The sequence below is a fragment of the Drosophila suzukii genome, chromosome X, assembly GCF_043229965.1.
Source record: "Drosophila suzukii chromosome X, CBGP_Dsuzu_IsoJpt1.0, whole genome shotgun sequence".
Lineage (NCBI taxonomy): Eukaryota > Metazoa > Arthropoda > Insecta > Diptera > Drosophilidae > Drosophila > Drosophila suzukii.
In genome coordinates this window covers 9,416,470-9,443,759 of record NC_092084.1, presented here as the reverse complement: position 1 = coordinate 9,443,759, position 27,290 = coordinate 9,416,470, and the positions used below count along the sequence as shown (strand labels likewise).

The 27,290-nt window shown below is 33.8% G+C and overlaps 1 long non-coding RNA gene across 1 annotated transcript in view; it reads right to left on the bottom strand.

Moving 5' to 3' along the window:
• The window catches only part of LOC108016861 (uncharacterized), an 88,615-nt gene that overhangs the window by 44,000 nt on the left and 17,325 nt on the right, over positions 1–27,290 (bottom strand). The window lies entirely within an intron of this gene.

Sequence of the window (27,290 nt, the reverse complement as noted above, 5' to 3'; positions counted from 1 at the left end):
TTTTTTAATATACTTTAAAAAGTAAAGTTCAAAAGTATAGAACAATAATAATAAATATTTTTTAATATTTACAATATAAATATACCATAAGTAATATTAAAAATATATCATAAATAATATAAGTATAACATAAATATTATAAATATACCAAGAATAATTTAAATATATACCATAAATAATATAAATATACCATAAACAAAATAATTATACCACAAATAATATAAATATACCATATATAATATAAATATACCATATATAATATAAATATACCATAAATAATATAAATATACCATAAATACTATATATATACCATAAATAGTATAAATATACCACAAATAATATAAATATACCATAAATAATGACAATATACCAAATTTTCTAAAGTAAAGAGTATTAGACGCTCCAGAAAACTAAAAGCTGAACCAACCCACATGGTGAACCAGCTTGAGGATGATAAGTTGGGTTCGGGAATTGGGATTTGGAATGGGGGATCCGGGTATTGTCGGGACGAGAATGAGGATGAAGATGAGGATCCGGTGGAAGATGACGTTGATTCGACGATGACGAAGACGATTGCCAAACTGCAGCGCCTTCGGTTTTTGGCATTTGCTGTTGTTTTTGTTGTTAACAAACCACACGTAAGCCAAATAAAGTAAATTGCGGCAAATACAAATTGAAAACGGTCTGACAAATGAAAGTCAGTAACAGCTGCAACCGCGATATGGGAGTGAAAGAGACGACAGGCGGCAGAGGAGTGAGTGAGACGGGGAGAGGGAGAAAAATCATTTCAAGGTCAGGCTAAAGCGCCCGGCCAAGAAATTCGTTGAACCGACTTTCGACAAATTGTGACAACGCCCATGCGACAAAAGCCACTCCAAAAAATATTAACAGTGCACAGGGAAAAAATACAGCACATTTAAGAAAGCCAAACTCATAATTAATAACCCAACTTCTAAGAATTAACCAGGATCAATAATTATAGATTAGTAAACAGTAGGAGATAGAAGTAAATAGTAGTAGATAGTAGTAAAAAGTAGTAGATAGTAGTAAATAGTAGTAGATGGTATTAAATATAAGTTAATAGAAGTAAGTAAGTAGTAGAATTTCTATGAAATATATTTTGTAAGATGCATTTAACATTATTAATTGGTTGTCGGTTTTCAATAAGAAACTCCTATTTTCCGAATTTTTGCCACTTTTCCCACAACTGTGCTTCACATTGTTTGCACTTTATTTAAAATTATTATGATTTTGTTTTCTTTGGCATTCATTTTACTGTCACACTTACTGACCGCAAATTAATTACGTTCAATTGAGCAGACAAGAAGGACACGCCCCATATGGCATCGCCCCCTTTTGCGGTTGGTTTTGGCAAGCAAGATCATTTTAATCATTGTTACAGTTACGAAGGATATTGAGTCGCGTTATTGGGGTAAATATATAAAGAAAAACGAAGTTAAAATTACCCTACATTTTTTTCGTATGTCAAGATATATATAAAAAAGTAAAAAGTTAAGTGTATCAGCGCACAGACTAAATCTGCACTTCTAAGTTCCATAACTTGAGTTATTGAATCCCGATTTAGACGTGGGATACCTCTATGAATTCGTAGTTGAATTATCTTGTATTCTACATTTAAATGTATCTATTACAAGAGGGTCCAAATTTTAACCCATTTTCATGTTCAATTTTTCCGTATTTCCAATAGTTTTCAGGATGGGAACCCAAAATCTGTCCTTCTAAATTCCATAACTTGAGTTATATGATCCCGATTTAGACGTGGGATACCTCTATGAATTCGTAGTTGAATTCTCTTATATCCTACATTTAAATTTATCTATTACAGAAGGGTCCAAGTTTTAGCCCATTTTCATGTTCAATTTTTCCGTATTTCCAATAGCTTTCAGAATGGGACCCAAAATCTGAACTTCCATTTTCCATAACTTGAGTTAGGGAACTCCGATTTAAATGTGGGATACCTCTATGAATTCGTAGTTGAATTCTCTTGTATTCTACATTTAAATGTATCTATTACAAGAGGGTCCAAATTTTAGCCCATTTTCATGTTCCATTTTTCCGAATTTCCAATAGCTTTCAGAATGGGACCCAAAATCTGAACTTCCGTATTCCATAACTTGAGTTAGGGAATTCCGATTTAGGCGTTAGATACCTCTATGAATTCGTAGTTGAATTCTCTTGTATTCTACATTTAAATGTATCTATTACAAGAGGGTCCAAATTTTTACCCATTTTCATGTTAGATTTTTCCCTATTTCCAATAGCTTTCAGAATGGGAACCCAAAATCCGCTCTTCTAAATTCCATAACTTGGGTAATTGGATCCCGATTTAGACGTGGGATACCTCTATGAGTTTGTGTTTAAATTTGCTAATGCTCTACATTTAAATTTATCTTTTACAGGAGGGTTACAACTTTAGCCCATTTTCATGTTTGATTTTTCCGTAAATCCAATGGCTTTTGGAATGGAAACCGAGGGTCAAATCATCATAATACAATTTTTAAACTCTTTTGTTAAATACAAATTCTTTGAAGTTAACAAAATATTTTATAATTATTCCACTTTTGCAATGCCACAACATCTGTGCTGAATATAATGGGCAGTATTTTAAAGGCTTAAAAAAAATGAAAACAAAGAGAGGGGGTGTTGTTCATTAATCATATGACAAACGTTTTTCTTTGTTCACTGGATTCGCGGATCGAAGCAATTCTTTTTTTTTGAAAATTTATGCATATTGCGAGTCGAATCTGACAACGGTCCCAAAATCCAGACACAGACCCACATCCAGTCTGATTCTCCTTATTTTTTAAAGGCGAAAAATCGAGAAATGGAGAGTGTGTGGGGTGGCAAAATGCAGCCACTGAATCATTTGGAAACCAAAAACCCGAAAAAGAAAGCCACAAATTAAAAACATGCAAGCAAAAAAAAAACCATAGGAAGCCAATTAAAATTTGGGGTCTGATATATGACAGTCAATACGCAAAATAAACTGAAGGGGATTAAGGTTAAAAAGTGATTCGTTCATGATATAGCAGCTACCATTTAAAAAAAAATGTATCTTCCAAAAGTTCTTAAAATGTTCAAGCCACAAGTAAGGTGAATAAATGCTTGAGTGTTTTACATAATTTTACAATATTCTACTTAATATTTTCTAATTTTTTAAGAAAAGAAGGAATACATAAGAGACGAGTTCTTCCACTGGACCAAAAGAAAAGAAAATATTTTCGATTATGCCTGGCATTTATGATTAGCTAGGGTTCATTTTTCGTTGACTTCTTCCAGCTGCTTTCTATGCAACATATTGAACAGCAGCACGTTGCATCTGGGCATAATAATTGGCTTGTATAAATATATTTAGATGGCCAAAAGGAATGTCTGAGGATATTTCATCATTTTGTGGCCGACTGGGCGATGCCGCAGGTCTTTGTCTTTGGATTATTCTTTCTTTTCTTTTTTTTTCCTTTATAAATTTGTGCAAGTTTTGGGGACCTAACATCATGGGAGAGTTCTAGCAGCGAATGCTACACATAATTTTGCATAGTTTTATTGCAGAACGAGGAATGTACCACTCGTTACCCGAACACCAAGAACACCAGACTTTCAGAGTGGATCAGAGTCGAGTGCTCGACATTTATATGCGCATCACTTAGTCGAACTTCTTTTACCATGAGCGGAATTCATAAAAGGCAAATTCTCCTCGCTATATGGGTATACATATGGGTATAAGCATGTATAAATATATATATATACTGATGGGAAAAAGTCACTGAATTAGTTGGAATATTGTCTGAGTAACCCTCGTGTCTATGACATAGGGAAAATGCCTCGAAAATGCCTCTTAAATGCAACATTTTCATGCGGTAATTGCAAAAGAACTACGGCAACAGCAAAAACAAAAGAAAAAAATATAACAACAACAATAAAAAAAAATATAAAGAAAAACAAAAGCGGAAGCTTTGGCAATGATCATGCAAACTGCTCATTCATAGGATAATTATTCCATGAGTTCATTGCGGTGGCGTCGGTGGGTGAGCAATTGTTTTTTGTGGTAGATGGTGGTGTGGTGGCACCTTCTGAGTGGGGTATATTCTCTCCCCTACTTATACTATATAGTATCTGTGTCTATATATGTATGTATAGTGAATTTTACCAAGCCAATGTCGTGGGAGCTGACTCGACAGCCGACTCGACTGTGATGCATTTTTAATGTTTTCATCGCATTAAGCGCATATCTAATTTAAGGCACTCGCTTTATAGGCTAGGCTGTTATACATCAGTCTCGTAAGTTCAATTTTCCAGCATGGTAATGACTTAAGAATTTACTGATGAATGTCGCCCGATAAGCCGGCAATTTGTTTGCTTTCGAGGAATATATTAATTAACTACGACATTTTTACAAGGCTCGTTTTATTTAGATTCAATTTCTTAATATTTATTTTTTAGCATTATATCAAAAGCTTTAGTTTATTCTTTATTTTCACAAAAAACTTCTCTAATGACCTTGTCCTGCTACTCACCAAAAATCGATTCCAGAAATATAGCACGCCCACACTTTGTTGGGCATGTCTGACCAGTTTCTTACTATATACGCATTAAGATCTGTATCTGATGTGCCTGTGTATATTCCCCAAAAATCAAAAATTCTTCGCGAATGACAATGACTGAACTGAACTGAAGCTCCACTGGACTGCCGATTGTTCCACTTATGCACATTTGTTCACACATACAATATACGTTGCTTACACTGGAAGAATGATTATATTTAATAAATATTATTTTAAATATTTGCCACTTAAAGAAAATTTTACAAAATAATATAATAATAATACTATATTAATATAATATATAAGTAATATAATAAAAATACTAAAATATGATAATAATACTACAATAATAATACTATAATAAAAATACTATAAAACTAATACTATAAAAATAATACAATAATAATAATGCTATAATAAATAATATAATAACAAATATCTTAAAAATTACTAACCAAAATTTTATAAAATAATAAAAGACCTTCCTTCTCAAATATTTTATATTCTTTTTAGTTTAAGGCAGAAAAAAATTATAAAAACATTTTCAAAATAAAATTTAAAATGTATTATAAAATTTTATGAGTGTCGCATACTTTGTGTCTCGCCTTAAACACATTTTTTTGCATTGACTTAACAAATTTGAACGTACATATACGTATATCCATATCGTATACACATATATTTGCCATCTTCTCCTTTCGCTTAAAACGGTAAAAAAGTAAATTTGATTCATACTCGGACGTAAGAACAACCAAAGCTTTTGCTTGTTGACTCGTTTTATTTTTATGATCCCTGTTTTCGTTTGTTTTTTTTATTTTGTCGGGTTTTTTTTTCGCTTCGCTCGTTGGAATTCTGCGAATTTTTATTGACAAATTTCATTAGAACTTGTACTTGGTCGAAAAACTGGCAAAGGGGCGAACTTGACTTGGCTAACTGTAGTCGAACGAAATGAAATGAACTGAAGTGAACCGAATTGTTTGTTTGTTGTTGGCTGGGTTTTTTGATTTCTTCTTTTTTCAGGAAAACGAAAGACTTAGGCAACGAACTTGAAAATTCTCACCACGCAAGTTTTTGGTATATTTTTAGATTATTTCAGTAAAGTTAAGTCTTAAATTAACACAATTTGAAGCCGTATAAGCTATTTTTGTACTTAATCTAAAATTAAAAATTTAAAAATGAGTAATTTTGTAAAACTTGCAAAAAGATGAAAGAGGTGTGTGTGAGAAAAAAAAGAGGATGAGACAAAGTGGCACGTTTTATTGAGAAACGCACAAAAGAATTTAAATACCAAATTACACATCAACTGACCAGAACAAATTCAGATTCATTGTGGGTTTTGTGTACTTAACACACAAATTCTATGATTGCGAATTCTAACAAACACCAAAAGCCACGCCCCCATGCCCCTTACGCCCATCCCCCGCCCCCTTTCCCCCTCTTTTTGTGCAGAGCAGCGTGACAAGAACAAACAATGAACAACAGCAAAAGTAGCAGCTAAAAAAAAATAAAGCAAAACTACTACAAAAAACATAAAAACAAAATACAACATTTTCGTTTCTTATTGAAATGGAAATAGATTTTTGCAGCTTACATTGCGCTGCTGAGCTTGTTGTTGTTGTCATGTCTATTGTGTGATTTGCAACAAAAATAAAAACCTTAAAAGAATTTATTAACACGACCATTTTTTACACTTTTGGATAGTAAATTTATTAATATATATTTTCTTTAAAAGTAGTTCAGGGCACTGAAATTTGTATTATAATATTTACATGTTACTATATAGCTACACAAATTATTTAACTAATATTATAAAATTTTAAATTAGTAAAATATTATTATACAAACTTAATTTATTTAAGTATTATTATAAAAATTTAAATAATTTAAATATTATAAAAATTTTGATTACTTAAATATTATTATGCAAGTATAAAAATCCCCTGAAAAAATCCAATCAAGTCCCAAAGAATAAAAAAAAAATGTTATTAAATAATTTTGTATTATATAATCATAGAGGTACTACACAATATAAATACTCTTTCGATAGGGTATCTCAACAAAGGCAAACACTTTGCCTGCCATGATTGTTGTTGCTGCCTCAAGTGTTGAAGTTCGTGTGAATCGCTCTGTTGTTGTTGTTTTTTTTTTTCTGTAACCAACAACATCATTATCATGCCACAAAGTCAGGGGCAACAAAAGCAACAACATCGAGAATCTTTGTCCATTGTTTCGCTGTTTTTTTAACCTTTTTTACTTTTTTTTTTGTTATTACAATGAAAGCTCATTGTGGCAGAGAGGCATCTAAATCTGAATCTGAGTCCAAGTCAGAGGAACCACAAGCTGGCAACAAGTGCTTTTCATTGGCAAACAACAACTGCAGTCCATTTTTGGCCACAAAATGCTGCTCCATTAAAATGTTACAACGTTACACTTTTTTTTTTGTTACTAGCTGTTTGCATCGTTACCAGAACGAAAAAACAGAGAAAGAACAGCACTTTAATTCGGCCCATTAAAGGATCATAAAGCGATTCCTCAGGAGATTTTTCAAATACTTTGTAAGGTCTTTTCTGATGTATTTATTTGCAGAAGAAGTTTGAATGGCTGTGGTAAATATTTAGTATTATAATGTCCTAATATTTTATTTATATATATTTTTATTTTTATATTTGTATTGTTTTTATTAGATTTTTATTATTATATTTTTATTACTATATTTTCCTTACTTTATTTTTATTAATATATTTTTTTACTAAATTTTTAGAATTACATTTTTAGTATTTCATTTTTAGTATTTCATTTTTAGTATTACATTTTTAGTATTACATTTTTGGTATTACATTTCTAGTATTACATTTTTAGTATTACATTTTTAGTATTACATTTTTAGTATTACATTTTAAGTATTACACTTTTAGTATTACATTTTAATTATTACATTTTTTATTTTTTATCAACATAGAAAAAAGTCTGCAGATCTGTAATTTTAATTTAACGCCCAATGCCTTCATCATGATACTATTTCTTAGTTTTGCTACACTTTTTCCCTTTTAAAGCAGAGATGCCAGCACGCTCAAATGCACTTGAAATCAATGAGGAAGTAATTAGATTAACTCTTCTTTTCTTCATTTAGTTTACAGTTCTGGTTCTGGATATTCCCCCTTTTTTTTTCTTCTCGGCCGCCTTTATCCAATTTGCTGTTGGTTTATAAATCAAGTGTAAGTGACATTGAAATTTATTGGCCAGAATTTCTGCTTCTCTCTGCTCTTTCAACTCGTTTATTATTTGTCTATTTCCCTCTTCTGGATTTTTTATTTAATTTTTTTTTTTTTGCGTCTTGCTCTGTTGCGTGAGAATTTCGCATGTTGTGCGGTAGTTTATTTAACACACACAGTACATATGGACAGACCTATATGTATGCTTATTCTTACACCATCTAATTAAAGCGCCGACCATCTGGCAAAGTTTTCTGTTTCAAGTCGCACAAATCATAATCTCTCCTTGCGGTTTCTTTGGCTTCGTGTAGATCGCACAGATCGCACAGATCTTAGAACTGAAAAAAGGAAGGGAAGTGGACTTTGATTATGCTAATTAATGTTTATTTTCCATTGGCCAGTGCTTCCGATCAATATTTGTCTGCTCGATTTGTTGTGATTTATTTCAATAACATTTCTGGCTCTCTTTTCTTTTTCCAGAATTTTCTCCATTGCTTGAAATTAATAATTTCATCATTTGAGGTTGACAAATCGGCATTTGCTGGACATCTTTGTTCATTGCCCTCGCAACTTTATTTGCTGATCTCTTCTGGAATTTCGTAAGTTTTGTCCATCGAATTCTTTTAATTGCCTTGACATTGCCATTTCAAACCGTTAAGTAACTTAACTGTACCATATTTTTTGGCATTTCTTCTTGTTTAAATACAAATATCATCATTAAATAAAATCAGCTTAAAGTATCTCAGCAAAAAAACAGTTTGAAAACCAATTGAAAGAAAAGTATCAATCAAAGAACAACAAGTTACCGTTAAATAGGTATCTTAACCTCCCCAAAAGTATTTCCTTTGAATTTGGTCATCAACATTTCGATTATTGGCCATATTTTTGTTCATTAATTAAACATTTCACGTGTGAATTTCCTGCAGCAACAGGTACATCCGGGGAAAATATTTTGGCTGTCTATAAATCTATATTCATATATGCACAAGGGGGTCTCTCACACTTTATATACACATATGTATATAAAATGTTGAGTTTTTTCTTAGGCTTTGTTTAATTTTGAGATCTACGCTTTTCAGTGGGGGGCAATTAAAAAACTCTTTACGCAATTTGCAGAGATGTGTTTCTGTGATTTTTTTTGTATGTGTGGCATTTTTTGTTGAAAACGTTTCGCTTAATTTTAGTTTATGGCTGCCAATAACCGACGTCAAGGCCAAGGCCAAAAAGGCCGGCCGACAGACAATCGTTTGCTTCGTTGTTTTCTAAGCCGCTCCAACTACCAACTACCCGAAAAAAAAAATTCAACTCACAAAAAAATGAGGAAAATAAATGTAGTTGAGCCTACAATTTGTCTTGGAGTTTGCCGTTTTGTGCGTGCCTCACGTCCCGCACGAAACCGAAACTGAACCGAAACTGAAATTAAAATTGAATATCATCTAACGAGATCAGCGCAGAGCAATCTTTTGGATGCTAATTGCTGCTCGAGATACTAAAGAGTTCAGCGGCAATTCAATTGCCATCGGAAATGGCCACAGAAAGGTTTCATTCTCAATTGGGGCTACTGCAAATCAAAATTTTGATTTGAAATCACAGGTTCCGGATTAAAAATCGTTACAAAAACCAAGTAATTTTAAAGAAAAATAATAGCAAGTTTTAATTTGCTGTGTCACTAAACAATTAGATTGCATAATTGAACACAGAGAGAAATATCCAAGAACATTGTTCTTGAATTGAGAACATTCGTTCTTAAAAACCGTGTAAGTATCAAATATTATAACGAAATGGTGAGAAGACAAAAGTTAAATTGAGTTTATTTAACAACTTTTAAGTATACTCTACAATACAATTCAACTTGATTTGAGCAAAATAAAAACATTTTCAACTTCAAAAATATCGTTACCTTTTTTAAGAACACTTTCAACTCAGATGAGAAAGCCAGAATTTACTCTGTGTATGCTATAAAGACTGTTATATTTCTGATGTTTTTGCTATCTATAAGAGCAGATTAAAATTGATCTTAAATAAAATAAAAGCTTTTAGTTTCCAAGGTTCATAATAATTATTTAAATTTCACCCTTTCAATTATACGTATACCCCCTCTGTCATATATTTTCTCAGCTATTTTAAGCAATTAAGGCTCAAAACTAATCAACATCGAACAAATCAGCGAGAACAGCCCAGGAAATCGCAAATATTTAATTAACAAACGATTTGAGTTGCAATCAAATGATTTGCATACTTTGGCTAGTTAACTGTTTAACGCTTGCCATAAAATATGCTTCACATTTTGATTAACGCCATAATTGATGCGGAATTTCGCAATCAAAGTGGTATTAAAATAAATGTTGGCTTTAAATTGATACGCATACGATACGAATGTGGTTTATTTTTTAATCAGTGAGTTAAACAATTTCTGGCCACATTTAAATCATTAGTCATTATGACTTTCGACTTGTTGCGTGTGAGCCAAGCCAAGCATCTCGGAAATCGCGCTAATTTATCTCTTATAAGTAAAGTTTTTCGTCTTGTCTTTTTTTCCTGTATTTTTTTTGTATTTTTTGTATGTTTTTGCTCTGTTGGGCCACATTTCTTTCTTCTCGCTGTTGATGCGCCTCAGAAACAACAACGAAAAAATAATAATAATAATAACAACGATGGCGACTCATTCACTTAGTCAGCAGACACTGGCGACTTGGATTTTGGCTCAGTCCAATGAACTGCAAAAATCTGCAGGCCAGCCAAAAGAAATAAGATAATAAATACAAATAATCTGTGCAAAAAGCATCGGTTAGGTGGACTGCAAAATGAGCTATCATTGTTAATACAGATGGACTGCATAACAAGTAAACTGGGTTGTTATGTTATAAAGAAAATACAATATTTTATAATATTCCATCAGTCCACAGAAACATTATTATTGAAGCAACAAAACTATTAGCTGTCATCTATTATTTATGATTTTTTCAAAACCTTTTAGAGAAGATTCCTTAACCCAATCATAAATTTCCGAAATGCAAAGTAAACCAAAATACACATAAACTGCCCTCATAAACATAATGAACTCGATTCAAACGATACAATTTTTGATTAGATTTTTAAATATTCCTGATGTCATTCACTTATTCGATAAGCATTTCTAAAACGTGTTTCACAGAAAACTCGCAATGTCATAAAATAAAATCGAATTAAATTTCGAATCATTTACACAAAGTTGAACGATTCTTGGTTTATAAAAATGTTAAATGCACACCAATATTTTGATGGCTGCGTTTTAGATCAGCCAGTCAAAATGTTCGCTTTGTAGCTCATCAATATAATTTAAACAGCCAGCTCAGGGCGATCTCCATGTTAAGCTGCTTAAAATCGAACCGAAAATAACTGCCAAAAAATCTTCGAACTTAATCATTTGTTGCGTGGCTCTCTAAAGCGATTTTTGTGAATGAATGCAGACATCAAAATAACAATAATTTGCACGAAAAATAAAATCTGTGAAATTATATACGGGTATATTAGCAAATACGTAAAGGAATGTATACAAAACTTTGGCACTAATCACAGTTCATCTCTCTTTTTTTCTTTTTGCACAAAAGAGCAACGCTATAAATAGAGCAGCCGAATGTGCTGAAGTGTTCGTCTATAAATAAATCAAGAAAGTAAATCATCCACTCAGGTGGAATAATACCGACTAGAAAGAAAGGAAAACAAAAGGTTGAAGAGGTGTTAAAAATAACACACTCTCTCTTAGATAGTTTAGGCTTTAGGTTAAACTTAAGACTTATAAATGGCCTGGTCCGTTTTTATTTTAAAAATAAACGCGTTGTTCCTTTTGATGTAAAATAAATAAAAATAATCATGATTTATTAGTTGTTTGAGATCACGGAATGCCTTTTTTATCAATTTGATTTGGTTTCTATAACTAAAAATATATTTTTTCTTTAACTGTTTACGTAGATCTTTTCTATTCGAAGGGTTTAAAATAAAAAACTTTAGTGGCTATGATAACAATGAAAAAACCTATCGATATGTATAAAATTGATCTCAACAAATTGGTAAACTTTAAATAAGAAAGAAACTTATATTTAATCAGATTATGAATACAAATTTAAATAAATATATTTTTGATTTCAAATTTATTATTTGTATTATTTGTAGGTTAAACTTGACAGATAACCACCGATTAATCGATTAACTCACAGTCCCATCTCTAGCGTTTTATAGAGAGAGTGGGAGGAGGCAAGCTAATTGCTGTCGAAGCCAAAAACGATCTTTGGACTAATTGTTCTAGAAATTGCAAACGATCCAAACGATCTCACCCTCTCACTCTGCCTCCCACAGTCCCATCTCTTTCCAACACTCCTCTGGCCATCTCTTTCTAGCCCAGAGTACACTGTGTGTGTGTTTGGACTGTCAGTCAATTAGAGCAAAAGCGCTAGAGAGATCATTAGAGTGCAACAAAAAGGATAGAAAGCATTTTGAGTGGCAGTGATAGATTGTTGAATTGTTAAAGAATTGCTAGATTGGCTGGCTGAATGGCTGGCTGGCCAGAATAGTTGGCCAGAATAGAAGAACTGTATTGGCATTCGGCCATATGCCATTTCTGGCCATACTTATATCAAACAGGAGCACCAGCCGCATCAGTTGGAGCGGTTAAGTGACTAATTTATGGCCTTTTATGTAAGCCAAAGCAATAATACTGATTCCACACTCGCGTTTCAGTTTGAGTCTGACTATGAGTAGACTTAGACTCTCAGTTTGACCACTTTCTGCAATGGTAGCAATTCATCTAATTGCCGGTGACGGTGCCGTTTGATGGACAGCCCGCTGGACTGTATAAAGAGAATTATACAACAATCAGAACAGCAATAAGCCAGCCAAACCGGGCAAAGAACAGAACAGCCAGCGATGCATTGACCATCCACAGTCTTATCAGAAACTCAAACACACACGATGAGCACACCTGTTGGTCGGGGGAAGCCCCTAGGGATCTTCCAACCACCACCACCCCATTTCCACTCCCATTCCCATTTCCCACCCACAAAAGTAAAGACCAGAACACAGAAAAGAATCTTTGCTACCTTGACTCACTTATGATTTCTCAAGTCTTTCTATCATAATCGTTATTTAGAAAATATTGAGGTATCATTCAACACATTCCTTAAAAAAAAGTTAATGGTTTTTACTATGATCTTAAAACTATTTTAGTTTTAAAAGCAAGTTAGAGTCTTTGTTTTAAAAGATAACCAATCGTATTATTCCTATGGTTAAAAGTATGATATACACTTATGTTTTTCCCACTGTATACTCCTCCATCTTCCCTTCTTTTTTCAAAAATGCAGCTTATTCAGTAGATAAGTTTAATTTCATCGGGACATTTATTGCCTTTCATCAGCCAGTGGAGTTCTTTCTTTTTTTAATGACTACTACAACTAATCTTGGTTTGTTTATCAAACTAAGAACCGTGAAGTCTTTCCTCTTCTTCTCTCCATTCTTCAATTTCCTACTTCATCAGCTTTGACTTTAATGGATAACATATATTAACTTAAATATGTATTTATGGGTTCCCCAACTTTTTGATGAATCAAAGAACTTATAAATGGGGCTTTCAAAAAAAAAAAAAAACGTACTCAAACAAAACTAACTTAACTTAAGCTCATCTTATAAACTCAAAATAGTACTTAAGCCCTTAAAGCTCTTCTCCATCTAGGATAACGATCTCTTAGCTGTACAAATCATTGACAAATGCTTTTAAAACCTTATTTTTTTGATTTTCTCACACATGTTTTCCATATTGTCATCAATCGACGGAAATCAATCAAAGAAGCTTTAACCATTCACCCTGGTTTTCTCTCCGAGGAAGTGAAAACTTTTGAATGAAAATCTTCAACGAACGAAACGTCTTTAAGTCGCTCCATTATTATATTTGAGTTTTATAGTTTAAAGTGCCCGTTGTGGAGCTTAAATCACAGTCTAATAAGATACGACGACAGCTTGGGAAGCCCCCCAAAAAAAAATCCCGATATCAAAACTTTTCACACACATCCGAGAGCCGCATCTACATAAATCAATAAAAGATATAACTAAAAAAAAAGGAAGATTTTTAAAGAACCAATCAAAGTGACATTAGGAACCCGCTAGTGTCGTAAAAACAAACAAAAACCTGAAAGCTATGAAAGGAAATTTTCTTTCCTGCGCTTGTGGGTACTTCGAAAATCATACTAGGGTTTGGTCTTATCTTTACTACAGGCCAAGAAAAGGTGTTAGAACAGGTGCACCATCATCATCATCGAAAGATAATGGGAATGCATACCATGCCCAAAAGCGAATATCTATTTTATATACAACAAAATTGGTTTATATTTATTTTTATTGCGCATACGCAGTGTGACTCCTTGGGTCTCTTTAGTTTATGATGAGAGCGTAGCCCAGCCGCAACGGAAGTCATTTGTCCGGGTCTCCGAGTCAACAAAACAAACACGAAAAGCTTAGAATCGGTTTTGTAGAAAAAGAACAAGTAGTAGTCGGAACAAAAAAAAAATACAAGAACCCCATAGAGCTCAGTACTCAGTACTGTACTTGCTTTTTTTTGTGGTTGGATTACGTCACTGTCACAATGCAAGGTAAAAATGAAGAGGGAATATGTTAAGCACAGGCATATATCCTATACTATTTTGCATACCTATTAAATAAAAAAAAATTAACATATAATTTTTTTACAACTTAAGACCGAATTTATGGGTTGCTTAAACATAGATAAGGAAATTGAAATAGATATCTATCAATTTACTAACCATTTTGTTATGACTTCAAGGTCTAAATAAATTCCCTCTAAAAATTAACAATCTTCAGTGTTTGTTTGTTTTGTAAAGTATACATTAGATGGTATATTATTGTATACAAGTACCCAACCATATAGGGGACACAGGCATAATCCGTTGCTGGCTAAACTCGCAATGGAGAGATCTGGGAATCGTATACCCTGGCCAATTATCGTTAGGGTAATGGATGCTGTCTGTCACATTTTGCCGGCAATGCCGCGAATGATGAGGAAGATGATGAAGAGCGGCTAGGCCAGTAGTTCCCATGGTCGAATCGTTATATATAAAGTACAGCTAGTCCGATCTGCTGAGCCATGCCAGCTGACCAGAGTGCAAGAAGAAGAACAACTCAATCAAGCGAGTGCGAAACTTCAAGTTCATCGTGATCTTCATGATGTGGATGGGAATCGAGCGTGTCCATTACACTTGTCCCTCTGCCCAAGTGAATGCACTGAGAGAAACGGATATAAGTAAATTTTATAAATTCAATATATTTTCGAACAGTATTTTTTTAATTTTGTTTACGTTTCCAAAACTTTATTAAATTACTATAAACCGTACGCAGAGAAAACTATCCAAGAACCTTGTTCTTGAATTGAGAACATTGTTCTTGAACTGAGAACATTGTTCTTGAATTGAGAACATTCGTTCTTAAATTGAGAACATTCGTTCTTGAATAGAGAACATTCGTTCTTAAAAACCGTGTAAGTGCATTTTGGTATCAATATAAGAACGAAATGGTGAAAAGAGAAAAGTTAAATTGAGTTTATTTAATAAATTTTTGAACTAATAGTTTATTTGTACATACAATGTACTTAAATACCGCCAATTCAACTTGATTCGAGCATAATAAAAACATTTTAAACTTAAAAATGTCGCTCTATTTTTAAGAACTATTTTAAAAGTCACATAAAGTTACTTTAATAAAATATATCAGCTTCTTTTATTAAAAAAATATAAAATTTTATATGAAAAACGGTAGTTTAAGCTTTAAAATATATTTGAAATATCTCTTCCGATTTTTCTCAGTGTATTTCTACGAATGCCTGTGAGATTCTCTAGCCATGACAAGCGCGGGCCCAATGCTAATGCCGATGTTAATGCTATTATTATTGTTGCTATTTGCGCTACTGTTGCCCGAAGGCGTTAAGAACTACAAAATAGCGACAAAGTGTAAGCTTAACCGAAGAGGAAGCCGGCGAAAAAAAAAATATACAAAAAAACCGAGCAACAATCGCACCAGGCTGAAAAATTACATTGGGAAATCCGATTAGCTGACCGTTCTGCGGAACCTCAAGATCGCTTTTTGGAGTCAATGGTTTGTGGAATTGGATAATGCAGGGATTACATTATCGTTGGATCTCAAAGTTTTTTTTTTGGTGGGGAGCTTTTTTGTAATTTGAAGTAATAATACAGAGAATTATTCATTTATCCAAGAGAATTAAATAAATATTTTACATTATTCCTTGAACCTATGGCTATATATTACTTTTACTTGATAATATTTTATAGATAAACATGTGGAACACCTTTTCTTGGCTTTGCTTGTCCAGAATTTTATTTATTTCGCTGACAATAAAACAAATACCTATCAAAGCAGGTGAAATGCACAAATCCCATCCCACCGACAGCCAATTTTATGGCCCCTTGGGCATTTTCGGAAGTTCTTTCTTTCATTTCCAATACGCTTTTTAGTGCGCTTTGTTCATACTCATTTCCATTTTCGGGTATCGGCATCGGATGCCTTTTGTTGGGCATTTGCCTTCTTTTATTTTTAATAAGACTGACATTCGCTTATCAGAGTGGGGCTTCGTGTAATATTTATGTGGCATTTTGTCACCGCGACACCATTCGTTGAGGTGACCTTTCTCCCCTCGCCGGTCGCTTCGGTCAACTACTTGAAAGAAAAGTTAAATTTTAGCATAAATTTATGGGATGGCCAGTGGACATTCTCACCGACATCATCATTGCTTTTATTATCATCGAGGCGGTGTATTTGTTTGGTGAGTGCATTTATACATTTTAGATGCGATATTTTGTGGTTTCGAAGCTTCTGCTTTGACTTGAGAACGGTACTTTTTCGGGCACCCTACAATTTTTATCGAACTTTTATGAAATCTTTGGAATTTTCAAGGATTTTGGAATATTTTTATATTTTATAATTTTTTTGATAATACTTGCACAGTATTATATTGATTTTTAAGAGGTAAAAAAGTTTAAGCGTGATAAAAAATCAAAAAAAAAAAAATAAGCAGGTATAAAAAAATATTTAGGAAAGAAAATAAAATATGAATCATGAGTTTTTTAAATATATATATATATTAAAAAACATAAAATGACAAAATTCTGATATGAAGCATCATATTTATTCGACCAGTCCCAAAAAAAGAACAACCAGAATCCCAACCCATCCAAAATTGATAGTCCACCTCCCACCAAAAAAAAAAAGAAAGAAAAAGGGGCGTTTGGACATTTCTATTTTTCCTTTTGGCCAGCAGCCCATTCATTGATATTTCGAACCCTTCTTTCACTCAACGAGTGAGTGGAGCTTGTCCACTAAATTAGCATTAACATTCATTTGGTTTTCAGACCGATACGTTTGTTTGTTTGTATTGCGTGAGCTTAGTGGCCAAAAAGGTTTTTTTTGTATTTAAACCAAGAGAGCTCGAGAGCTGATTTCAATGCAATGCTAAAGACGAACGCATTTATCATCGATAGCCGGCATTGATATGCTAAACTGCAGTTGACTTTTCTTGGTATTCCCAATAGTCACTGTGCCAACTTATATACGAGCTTGTATTTACATACATGCCTACATATCTCAGATCGGTTTACCTATCTCCATTTCTTTGGGGCTTTGGCTTTCGGTTTTTGGTTTTTGGTCTCGGTTTGCTTTTTTATCAATCAAGTTCCCTGTGGTGCGGCGTGTTGACGTCTCTCTTATTACAACAGCATGATTATGGCGTATTAGCCCTATTAAATGTCGCATGACATCGATGTTGATTCAAGGTGTTAGGGTGTGTCATAATACTGGATGAATCGGGGCTGCGAGAAGTTGGGAACTTGGGAACTTGGGAACATAAGGTTTCTGTGATGGGCTTAGCTAAACTCTGCTCTTTGTAAGACCCCTAAAAGGTGAATGTAGATCTGCTCTTTTGCTCTTTGCTTATTCTATTTTAAAATGCATAAATAAGTACGTACCAGGAATTTCCTTTTATAATTTCTGAATAACAATATATGATATAAAATTAAATTAATATAAATATTTCGCCTAGGTATTATTATAAATAAATAAATAACAAATTTGAAAGCTTAAAAATAAAGCTTACAAAAAACGTCGTAGATTTACTTATCCCAAGTCGAAAACTTAGCAATTCTTCTACACCCAAAAAAAAAATAAACAGAAAGTTAAGATTTAATATGGTTTGTATTAAAAGTATACTAGAGAAGAGTATTTAAATTATATTGTAGTATAGATTTAAGACTAAATAATATAAAGATTACATTTTACAGTTTTATTTCTAAAGAGTCTAGATTTTGGAAATGTGATATTATTTTTGTGATTTTCATTGTGATATTTTGGTTAATATTAATTTAACACTCATCTTATCGCCGCCAAGGTGCTACTCAATAGTGCAGAATTAATGTAGCATTAGTTACTTTTCTAACACAATTTTTTTTCGGTGTACCCATTTACCACCGAGCAACAGGAAGCGGACAGGAAATTTGCGATTAGTCAAATTAACGGTCGCATGGCACAATTAAGCTAAGCCAAATCAAACACAACAAGATAATGGAAGCCAAAGCTCATTCAATTATCCAAATTGCTATCGTTTCACATGGATTTCGATTGCGATCAACAAAAGCAACTCAATCTCGCTCTTGTAATGCTCTCAAAGTCAAACTTAATTTCGGATCACCTTGAGAACCACACACAAAAAAAAAAATAAAACAAGATTTACAAAACAAGAAAAAAAAAAAAAAGATAAAGGGTGGTACCCCCATGGTAAATATTCTGGAAGTGCTACCTGATCATTGCATAATTGCTGCCAATGAACAACAGTCGACGAGAATTACATAAGAAAGAAATAAAAGGTTAAGAAAGAGAGTGGGAAATGTTTGGAGTAGAAGTATGATGTAAAGCGGCGAGAAAAGCAACAACAACAACTCCATCAACAGACAATGTTCCAAAGAAAAAGGGAAAGAAAAACAGACAAACTACGGTAATGACAATAACAACAAACGAGCGCAAAAAATGTTCAAGTGCGGTAAATAGCCAAAAAAAAAAAACGAATAAATAAAAAAAAATAGATAAAAAAATATTATAAAGGTAAAAATAAACAACGCTGGCAAGTCAAGTTGCTTCTCGTTGTACGTGTTTTTGCACTGGTGTCGGTGTCTAAGTCTAAGCCCCGTTGCCTGTGTGCGTGAGTATCTGTGTGAGTACGTGCAGACACCCAAAAACCCGCCCCATTCCGACTCGACAAAGGCGGAAAAATCAAAAGGTGCACAAAAAAGCTCAGCCATAACAACCTGTGATGTGTCCTAGCCAAAAATCCAAATTAAAAAAATTATTTTAAAAAAAATGGAAAAGGAATGTAAGGATTGTTATATTTCGAAATTGAAATCCATAGAATTTGAAAAAAATCCCTCCCAAAAAATAAAATAACCATTTTACAACAAAAAGCCTAAGCACATAATTATTCAATTTTAAGTTCTTGACATTTGTTGACAACTGAATAATTTTTACGTATATACATATTTTTAAAATTTTTCAAAAACATATTTCAGTTACTTTTTGTTCTAGTTGTAGAGCCAAATTTTTGTTTTCTTTCAGATCTTAAAATGTATCTTTAAATTAATCTTAAAATGTATCTTGGAATGTATCTTAAAATGTATCTTAAAATATATCTTTAAATGTATCTTTAAATAAATCTTTAAATGTATCTTAAAATGAAGGTAGCTAGTTACTCCTTTTCTTAAATTAGATAATTACATTTAAAATGCGATTTATGTAAAAGAGATGATACTGAAATGTATCTTCAAATGTAAATCTATGTATCTATGTATCTTGAAATGTAAATCTATGTATCTATGTATCTTGAAATGAATCTTAAAATGTATCTTGGAATGTAAATCTGTAAAAATTCAATATCTACTTTATTTTTTCCCAATTCTTTGTAATAACCAATGTACCCAACTAGTGTACCGCACACTTTGGTTATGACCAAAAGCCGAATAAAAAAAATCAAGCCACTTATTACCACAAGGTACCAAGCAGACAGCCAGCTTGTTCTCGTTGCTGCTGCTGTTTGCTGTTGTTGTACTTGTCGTGTTCGACTGCGAAACACAAAAAAAAAAAAAACAAAAATCAACCAAAAAAAAGCGCCAACAAAAAGTACAGACATCGGAGAAGGAAAAAAAAATCCAACCGACAGCCAAGCCATGGAGTCAAAAGACCGAAAAATAAAAATCCAAAAAAAAAATGCCAGACTCCACAGCCAACAAAACTTGGGCTTCGACTCTTTGCACGTGATACATTCATCATGAACTTGAATTTGAATTTTAAGTTTAATGGTTAATCCATTGTGGTTGTTGTTGCTCCTTTTTTTTTTTTTTTTGTTGTTGTGCAGGCAACAATTTGCGAGCACTTGTTACCATTATGGTTGTTGTTTTTACTGCTGCTGCGCTGCTTTTGTGTCTGGGTCTCTTTATATTTTTTCCTCAGATTTTTGGACTGAGGCAAGAAAAAAAAAGCCGACAATTGCAGTCGTTACTTTTGTTGTTGTCACTTGCACTTGCACTTGTTGCGTTGTTGTCTTGTTATTGTCTTTATCATCGTCATCATCATCGTGATGAGTATTATTGTATAACGCTGAGGATTCCCCCGCTGAGCGCACCGAAAACACACACAAAAATCCTAATCCCAGCTGAGCCACAAGGTTTTTGCAGTGCCACGCCCTCCGCCGCAAGCCTGAAGTACGCCCATCTATGCGTAACCTGCGAAAAATGCGAAAATCTGTTGACAGAACCTCTATTGTTTTGAGGGTTTTTGTTTTGTGGGTGGTACCAGAGAAACCGAAAAAAAATGCAAATCCTTTCCCAAGAAACAAGTGGCAAAATGGGTAGATAAGATCAAGATATAAGATTGGAATATTTGCATATTTTAATTTCGTATCCTCTTTAATAAAGTTTCAAAGTCTCAAGTTTGTGTCCTAAGTCTTTTGTTTGTAGATAAAGTTCTTAGATTTATGTTAAAACTACTAAAATTGTCATAGGAAAATTCATGAAAGTTCATTTCCTTAGTCATTTGATTTTTAAATGAGTGCAAATTTGCTCTTAAAAAATTATAAAACAACTAAATTAGTTGCCCAGTTTTAAATATCAATATCAAGTAAAGTTCTAGAATTTTAACTTTTGATTTTTCTTAAAATTATAAAAATTATGTTCTAAATTATTTGTTTAATGTCATAAGAAGACTCATGCAAGTTCGTTTCCTAAGTCATTTGTTTTTCGTTATTTAATTAGTGCAAATTTGTTCTTCTTCAAAAAATAATAAAACAACTAAATTAATTGGCCAATTTAAAATATCAATAAAATTGATAACACCATTTAATCTTGGCCATTTATTTAAAACTGAAATAAATCGAAGCTTTAAGTGGAAAAGAACGCCACCAATAAAATGCCATTAATAATATGCCCACGAAAAACTGCGACTTTCATTCGTTTCAGAATAAATAAAGCATACAAAATCCATATTCAATATAGATTTAAGAGTATATTTGTTTATTTTATAGACAGCGTATACGCACATAAATATATCTCATTCTGAATCGATCTCATTATTATTGCAATCAGGTTTTCATGATGTTCAGTTTTTTTTCTGCTTGCGTTTTTGAAAATTAGTCAAAAAACGTGCGCATGACGCTTCAATGGGGGGCGAATTTATCTTGGGGGTTGGGGCGCCCTGTGCGAATGCGTGCGCTATCTTAAATGAATTATGAATAAAGTAATCAGTAGGTAGTTTTTTTCATGCCACTGACGTGAGGGCCACGTTGGCAACTAATTTCGACCTTGCATACAATTTTAATTAAGTTTTTTTTTTGTTTCTGTTCATGTGCACATGGTTATACATTTATTTTTATATATATCACATACCATAAACGAAGAGGCAGCAGCAGAAACAGAAGGGTGTCGACAGCCCAGCTGATGACAATGATAATTTGTAAGCTAAAGTTAATTTTGAACTACGTTTTACGTGTTGTCTTTAACGTAAGCCATAAAAAGTGGGCAAGGAAATCCGTAAAAATGATCAAGTTCAACTTGAGAATCGGTCGGTTGAGTATGGAAATTTGTACAGTATTTCTTATCCACTACCTTAATAGGTTGTTACATTTTTCTATTTTAACATCCTATTCTTTGTATTACAAGATTCAAATATTTTAAAAAAATATATCCCTTATTTTTATTTAATAGAATAATTTGTAATACTTTTTAACCTAAGATCTGAATATATACTTATAGATTGTATATTATCATTTTATTTATTTCTATGTTTTACTTTGACATTTGCTATATCCTTACCTAGACTTTTTAACCCTCTGATTCCCCTCTATTTCTCATATCCCTTTATTTATTTACTTATTCGCAGGGCGCCCAAATCTTCTACAACCCAACACCAGATTCTTCAGAACCCCTACCTTCAATTCTCCTCCCCCTATATTTGCTTCGTCTTCTTTAGCTCTTTTTACTTTTTCTTCTCTTCACCTCGATCGCCGTTGCATATTTTCAATTTTTTGCATTTTCAACATAAATTAGCCGTCTCCCAGTGACCCCCAACACAAGTTCTTCTCCTTCTTACCATCTCGCCTGCGTCTTTTCGCTCTTTTTGGCCAGAAATAGACATCGGTTAGGCCAAGAAGAGCAGAATTCCTGCCATCGGAAAGGAACGTGGACAAAACAGGCATTGGAAAAAAGTGAAGCGTTAATAAAACGGCACAAAAGGAACACACACAACAGCAAAAACAAACGCAACGGGTTAAAAGGGGGCGCAAGACGCGGAGGGCGGATGGTGGATGGCGGATGGAGCCCGAGGGGCGTGGCAGGGACCAAGTGGAGTCTGCAAAAGATGTAACCAAAGTCCAGGCCCACGATCATCATTATTATCCTCCTCATCATCATCATCATCATCATTGCCATGGTGATGCAAAAGAACCCAAAGAAGCTTCAGAGCAAAGAGTGATGAGAGAAGATGTGGAAGATTTAAAGGAAAAAGAGGGGTACAAGAACTCGGATTCGCCTTCGGTTTCTGCAGTCGGGAAGTTCGAGAAAAAAAAAACGGTTTCAATGGGCGTATAGAAGATGTAATATCCCGTAGTTTACCCCAAAGCTTAAAAAGAAGTCCTATCATCGGAAGACTATACTTTAGCTATAAAAAGATGGATTTTCGATATTCATTGCCTTGAAGAAGATAAGAACTTTTATCTTACATATTATCTTTATAAAAATATAAAGATTTTATATATGTATGCATATCTTATAATTTTAAAAATCTCCTTGAAATTAAAAAGGTAACGGGGCTCTATAAGATTAGTTAGGGCACATATAACCATCAGGAACTTAGTAATCAACATGAAAATGGGGTTTACGAAAAACTTAAAATATTTTGCAACTTTACATTTATATTTTAAGTAATCAAGCTATGAACTTAGAAATGCATACCATGCATATTATTTTAAGGTCTAAGATCAGAACTCCAATCAGTAAATATCACATAATATCATCTTAGTAAGAACAAAATTTAGGGGATATACAATCATCGAATCGAGGGGTATATGATCGAAAACCCGACAGGCTATCGGTCCATGTATCCCATATCCCACATGTGTGGGGTTTTGGGCGTTGGGATTGGTACTGCAAGAACTTCTTCTTCTTGTTCTTCTCCGGCGGCTTCTTCCTCTTTTTCATGTGCTTCCTCCGCTTTGGTCGCGTCTTCAATTGCTGTTGTTATTGTTGTTGTTATTGTTGTTGTTGTCAGGCGTGTGCGGTGCGCGTTGAATCCGCTATAACAGTGTTAGTACGTTAGTAGGTATACAAACAGGTAAAACAGGTATTCTCAGCCGCTCTGCCCATGCTCATCATTATCATGATCATGACCATCGTAATGATTATGTTCTTTTGCTGCTGCTGCTGCTGCTGCTTTTGCTCTTCTTCTTCTTCTACCACCACAATGGGCTGGCTGGCAATCTGCTTCTTACTTCACTTGAAGCATTATTTTAGCGAGTCGCCATCGATGACGACAATTGAGCAAATAAAGATAAAAAGTACAACAAAAACATTATAGGAGCACAGCAAAAAAAAATTGATCAAAACGGTAGTTCAACTATATTTTGTATCTAAGTATCTTATAGTTTATAGATCAGATCACTCAAATAAAATATAATATATAAAATAAATGTCAACATAGAAGATATATTTTTAAAATTTGTTGTTTATATCATATCGATTTTTTCAATGTTCCATGTATATATAGAATAAAAATAATTTGTTTTCTATTAATTATTAAAATTAAATATTTTTGGATAAAAACTAAAACTGAGTTGGTTAATTTTGTATTATACTAAAACAAGTACAATACGCCAAGAAAGAGTGAGTGAGATCAGGCGATGCAAGCGCATTGAGGCCCAAAGGAACACATTCTTAAACACAGCAATTACCCAGCGAAATGGGTATTGGTGGGCATAGAGGGTAGGCCAGAAGATGTAGACAGTAAAAACGAGAAAATTCTACTGGCTCTGTGGGCCCTCTTCTACGCCCATCCAGCGAACCGCCCCCAACCCACCCCCTTAACAAACCCCACCCAACCAACTAACCAAGAACCCAAGAACCAAAGCCAAAGTCAAGGCATTAACAGCCCAGTGAACACAACACTCACACACTTGCCATGTGCAATTCTACACGTACATCAGAATACATATAGAAAAGATATATATATATGGATCTTGGCGGGTAGTGCTGGTCTTGGTCTATACCTTCGGTGGCCTAGGTCTGGGCCAACAACAATAACCAGCTCGGTTCTCATTGGGGTTTGCAATCAAGAGCTTGAGATTCGCTTTTGGTTAGAGATCTAGATATACTATCTGGACTTTGGGCTTATATAGGGTTTTAATTGAATAAAATAAGTAAATAAATGTATTTGGATTAGGTATATTATTGAATATATTACTAAATAATATTGTATAATAAATAAAGGAAATGGTATTATATATAAGATAGTTTTAGTTAACATTAAAGGTTGTTTAAAATCCTTGTACTTAATTCAATCAGTTCCAATCTCTTGAAGCCTACACAAATTAAGTTGAAATCTTTGTGCTTCTGATGATGTTCTCAAAAAATGATAATAATCGTTTCGAGGGGCCAAAATCTGTGTATAATTCGGTTCTGGGCCAGAACACTTGCAATTTGGCCAGCGAGCGGCTTTTTGAGTGAGAGTGAAGTTGGCGCAGGAACAATGCAGCAGCAGCAAAAAACGACAACGACAACAACAACAACAACACAGGGAGTTGTTCTTCAGAAGGCTCCACCGATCGAGAAGAAAAGAACCATAGGAAAACCTCTGATAACGCCAACATCACGACATTAACATTGCCGCTGCCTCAACGGCAAAGTCACAGTCAAAGCCAAAGTTACCAACAGGTTTTCAGAGCCTGCCTCTTCGGCCTGTGATTCTCCAAGGCGCTCTTTTGTAAATTCTCTCACGATACACATCGGTACACAGAGGGAAAAATGTATATGAATATTAATTTAATGATTCTTCACATCATTTCAAGCATGAATACATATATGAACGATATATATTTTTGTTAAGATAATTACTACATACTATTTAGTCCCAAAAATGTATGAGCATGGATGGGTCTTGAACCCGAACATCTATTACCTATCATTACTTTCACGCCCTTTAAAAAAATATTCATATTAGAGATATTAAATAAATTTTTAAATTATCAAATCAAATATTTCTGTCATGTTTTTTACTTAAAATTGCATACTTTGTGACATTTTGTATTCTCAATAATATCAATTCGATTTGATCAGAAATATTGCAACATTTATTTCGTGTGTACCTCTCTCACCTGCGAAAGAGGCTTCGTTTTCAGTTTCGGCTATGAGCTCGTCTTCGTTTTTACCTTCGGCAAATTGCTCTCTCTTTCTCTCTCACCTTTTCGCCGCACACCAGCTCAAAGTTAGCTGTAAATTTGTTACGTCGCCGCAGAAGAGAATATGCGTGCGCTAGTGTGTGCTTGTGTGTGTGCCACACAGGTGTGCGACGCTCTGAATTCGCCGTCGCTTACATCACTTGCTCTGGATGTGTGTGTGTGTGAAATAACGTTAGTTATCCGTTGGCAGCGCACCTGTGCGTGCTAGAAAGAGATGGAGCTAGGCCAGCCGCTCTCGATGCCTCACTATCTCTCCATCCCTCTCTGTCTTTCAATCTTATTTGCCATTCTAAGCGCATTCTAAGCGATCTTCGGCGTTCTCTCACACAGATACACCCAGGCACAGGGATCAAGGAAAAGAGGGGGCAGGTGAAAGAGAGAGCGAGAGAGCAAGACGCACACCTGAGAGCGAGAAATGCCTGCGTTGCCAACTATTTTGCCGTTTAATTTCGCTTATATGGGTACTTTTTTTTCCATTTTACTTGCCGCTGTTGCTTCTTCTTATTCGGCTCGTTATTTCTTCTTATTGTATTTACCGCGCTTCTCTTCTCTTGGATATACAAAAATACACTCACACAGGGATATTAATGATGAAACTCTTCAAGGGCCATTTAAAACAAACCATTGAAATAATTATATTTGCCTACCTCCTTTCAGATTTTTAATATTTTCGTTCCTTGCAATTTTAAGGCGAAAATCAAAAGACTTAGGACACGAACTTGCCAAAATTTTTGAATTTAACTGTCAGCTTTCGGAACATGGGTTCCTAACTCATTTCACTAAGTGGATACATTAAATATGACTTATTTTCTAATAAATAATTTTAAAACCATACAGCTAAATAAAAAATATCTTTATTTGCTAAATAATTATTTTATTAAATACTCAAAATGTAGCTTACTATATTAATGTTCTCTTCCTCAAAGTAGCACGCATATCGTATCCTAAGTGTCTTTAATTTTAGAACCTATAAGTTAATCTGAAATATGGGTTTTAATATTTGCCTTGTATAATTTTAAGTCCTGAAGCCTACTTTTTGTTAGCATTTATTAATTTGAATGGATATGCATTACTTTAACAAAAACCTTCGTTATAAAATTTAAAAAAAAAGTTGAAGCAAAGAAATGATATGTAATACCTCATAAGTCAGAAATTTAAATTTGAAAAATGATTATTTCAAATCTTAAATTAGTTTTCCGATCAACCCAAACTCTAAGTACAATAAGTACAGCTCTCCGGATCGAGTAAAAACCATCTCAACCGGCAAATGGCCAAGGCGAAGAATCTTGATCATGATCGTGATCATCATTATGATCACTACCTTGACTCTGAGGCAAGAAAGAGAGGGACAGAGAGGGATGGAGAGAGCGAGAAACTGCATGAGAAACGTTATGTGAGCGAAATGAGGCAGAGGCAAAGGCAAAGACAACAGCAACGCACACAAAACACTCTCACTCTCTCTCACACAGGTGCGCTCGCTTC